Source organism: Dipodomys ordii, unplaced genomic scaffold (assembly GCF_000151885.1).
Source record: "Dipodomys ordii isolate 6190 unplaced genomic scaffold, Dord_2.0 Scaffold150, whole genome shotgun sequence".
Taxonomy (NCBI): domain Eukaryota; kingdom Metazoa; phylum Chordata; class Mammalia; order Rodentia; family Heteromyidae; genus Dipodomys; species Dipodomys ordii.
Window position 1 is genome coordinate 2,897,307 of NW_012267366.1, and position 3,692 is coordinate 2,900,998.

The 3,692-nt window shown below is 42.8% G+C and overlaps 1 protein-coding gene across 1 annotated transcript in view; it reads left to right on the forward strand.

The window, feature by feature from the left end:
• The first annotated feature begins 1,650 nt into the window (after positions 1–1,650).
• The window catches only part of Tceanc (transcription elongation factor A (SII) N-terminal and central domain containing), a 12,617-nt gene continuing 10,575 nt past the window's right edge, over positions 1,651–3,692 (forward strand). Inside the window, exon 1 of the mRNA XM_013032142.1 lies at positions 1,651–1,755. The gene's annotated coding sequence lies outside the window, so the exon portion shown is untranslated. The remainder of the gene's footprint in view (positions 1,756–3,692) is intronic.

Genomic DNA, 3,692 nt, shown 5'->3' on the forward strand with positions numbered 1-3,692 from the left:
GCCAGTTGAGCTCTCTGTACTTTTTCTGGTTCTCAGCACCAATTCTTGAATTGTTTTTTGGTCAAGTAAACTTTGCTAAATTTAACTTCTACAAAGTTTTTCTTTGAACAGGCAAAAGTGAAGGGGGGGAGACAAAGATACTTTGTAGGGCAAATTTTAGTCAGTTTCCTGAAATTACTCCTAGGCCTTATCTAAGCACATTATTGTAATTCCCACATTAAGTGAACAGCCCTGGAAGTCAGCTTAGCACCTCCCAACTCAATGCTTGATCACTGTCAGTATCTGATTCTGTTCCACATACTCCACTGTCATCCTCACTTCTGATCCTGGCCTGTCTTTGGCAGGAATCCTATTAAGTAAAGTTAGCCAGAATCTCCCCTATTCCTAAAGCTTCCTTTTATAAGTACTTTTCCATCCACTGCCTCCCAGTTGCTCCTTGACTAAAAATCCCCTCTTGTCCATGCTATATTTGGGGTTAAGTCCAATCTGTCTCTAAGCCAAGATCTTATTGCCACAGACCTGATTTATATTTATCATGCGATTCTTGAGAATGATTTCTTGCCATGTTTTAATAAATGTCGCTGTATTTTTTAACGATATAAAATCTAGAAATTAAAGTTACAATAGCTAACTTTACAATAGCTAAAGTTACAATATCCCTGCAATAGCTTAAAGTCTAGAAACAGGAAAAGCAACTCTGACAGCTCCGAGCTAGATGAGTCCTTACAGCTGGACCCTGGTGTTCTTCAGTAGAACATAAATAATTTCACAAAACATTGACATTCAGCTAAGGCTACTCTCTAGCAGTGGTAATTCATGACAAAAACAAGACTCCTTTGTAATCCTGTCCTGTTCATAATGGTGGCAAAAACATAGCATTTTCCAAACCACAAAAATGATCAGACACCCCTTATGCTGATCACTATGCATCACTGTCTTCCCTCCCTGGTGCTAAAACTTATTACATGACTCAATCATAGAATCATCCTGCTTTCTGACAGTATCTGGTGCAGAAAAACTGGAGTGGATATTCTGTTTCCTGAAACTTTTCACCAAATTATTCTGGAGTGGGGGAATCAACAAAAAGAGACTGCCACCTTCTCTAGCCCACTGTCACAATTGCAGGCAAACAGTGAGCACAGCTAAGAAGTTCAGGTTACACAGAATTACAGAATGTGTATCACTTTTAGACCAACTGTTGTGTAATAAATATTTCTTGGATTAATTAGCTAAGTTTATGTCTACAATAATATCAATATCAAACTGACCACTGTCTTGAGAGAAAGTTAAAAAGGGTACGTTGAAGAGCAGTTCAACAAACTTGGCTGCTAAGAAATTAAAAAAAAACAAACAAACACACAAAACCCAGCTAGCCCAGCTAGCGTAGTTTCAGGTTAGGCCCAAGCAGCCAGCTTCGCTCCTCCCACTGGAAACTTCAAAGGGTCAGCCCTTAGGCTGCAGATCCTTCTGCGCATTCGCTATTTCCCTGCCACAGTGTACTGGGTCCCACGCCCTCGTTCTCTGGTTCCTGGGTTTCGATTGGTTGAGCCTCTGTCATTCAGCCTTGGCAACCGGAAGTTATTTTTTTCTGAGAGCTCCGGAACCACGTCGGTCCCGCGCCTGCGCATTTCACCGAGTCTCTTTCTGGGATCTGCGGGGCTTCCGCGTGGTGAAGGGCGAGCCCTTGTTTCCTGTGGAAGCCGGTTCCGGCACTTAGAGGCTTTCTGGCGCGCCCTGGGCCCAGGAGGCCTTAAGGTGCTGTCATCTAATTTTTTTCCTCTCTTCTAGTTGTCAGCAGGGTGGGCAGAACCCTCGGACCGCTGCTGCTGGTTTGTCGGTCACGGTCAGGCTGTGGTCCCCGGAGGGTTAGCTGCGGGCTTTTCTTAGTGCTAGACTCCACCCACCGGAACTCGAACCATTTCCAGACGAGCCTTGAGGCTGCTCCCCTCTGCCGCTGCACGCTTAGCCCTAGTGTAGGATCTGCAGCGCCTCATTCTGCCAGAATTTGGCAGCATATCTCTCCCTAGAAGGGGCTCCCCGTGACCTTGGAGAATTGTGTATAGGTGAGGGCCATAATATGCATTTTTGCTCCTTAGGTCTAAAAGAGATCTAAAAATCTATAAACAGATCTAGACTACTGCTAATGCTAATATGCTACCAGCTTGTGGAAATTTCACCATGAACTTTAGGCTGTTACTTTAGTGCATGTGTATAGACTTTGCTCGTATATAATATGAGTTGATATTTACAAGCTTTGTTATATGCGTTCACTTAGGGCCTACACTTGTGGCACTGTTGAAATTCATATTTATTTTTACTCAGAAACTAGAGCACACTTAGGTGTGCAGCTCAGGATGATCAATATTACTATATGTTTTAGGACTATCCAATAAAGTTCCATAAGGCTTGAGCATTTGAAATGTACTTGTCCAAATAGAGAGGTGCTGTAAACATAAAACAAAAATTTTGAGAATTATATGAAAAAATTAAAATACAACAATTTTTTTTATCAATTGCATTTTGAAATGGCAATTTTTGGAGGCCTTAGAATGTAGGTCAGTGACAGACCTTAGCATGTATGAAGCCCTGGGCTTGATCTCTAACACCACATTTTTTTTAAGTAAAGACAAGGCTGGGAAGTTGGCTCAATGGTAGAGTGCTTGCCTCACGGGCATGGGGCCCTGGGTTCGAATCCTCAGCACCACAGAAGCAGAAAAAGCGGGAAGTGGTGCTGTGGCTCAAGTGGTAGGGGGCTAGCTTTGAACTGAGGAGCTGAGGGACACCACCCAGGCCCAGAGTTCATTTCCCACAACCGACAAAAAGAAAAGACAATATTTTGGAAATACTGGGTTAAATAATTTTACGTACTTTTATTTTTAATATGCCTTTTAGAAAATTATAAAGCATATTTGTGTATTGCTTATTATTTCAGAGGGGCCACACTACTCTAGAAAAGGGTCAAGAAACCATGCCTGTGCAAATTCAGTCGGCCTGTTTGTGGAAACAAGCTTTGTCTGAACCAAGTTGTGTCCACTCATTCTTGTATTTTCTATGTCTGCTATTTCTGCTTCAAGAGTTGAAGACTTGAGTAGTTTAGGCAGAGAGTGTATGGCCTGGTTACTGTTTGGCTTTTTATAGAAAATATTGCCAGCCCCTACTCTGGACCAGAACCTGATATGGTGGATATTCTTCAGCTTTTTGTGTGGTTGGCTGGTTTTGTGTTTTGAGATGGTGGCCTAGAGTTCGAGATCCTCCTTCAGCCGCCTGAATGCTGTTGATTATAGAGATATGTCACTACACTTGGAGATACTTTTAAACCTTTTAAACTGTAGACCCACATAATGGTCAGACTTGTTATAAACTTCTTAGCACTTTATAAAATAACTATCTCCTGAGAGAGATGGGAGACAACGATGGAAGGGGTGACATAGATCAATATAAATTGTACTTATAAACTGAATTTGAACCCCTTTGTCCAACTACTTAAAAGTAATTTAAAGCCGGGCACTGGTGGCTCACGCCTGTAATCCTAGCTACTCAGGAGGCTGAGATCTGAGGATCGCGGTTCAAAGCCCGCCCGGGCAGGAGAGACCATGAGACTCCTATCTCCAATAAACCACCAGAAAACCAGAAGTGGTGCTGTAGCTCAAGTGGTAGAGCGCTCGCCTTGAGCTGAAGAGCTGAGGGACAGC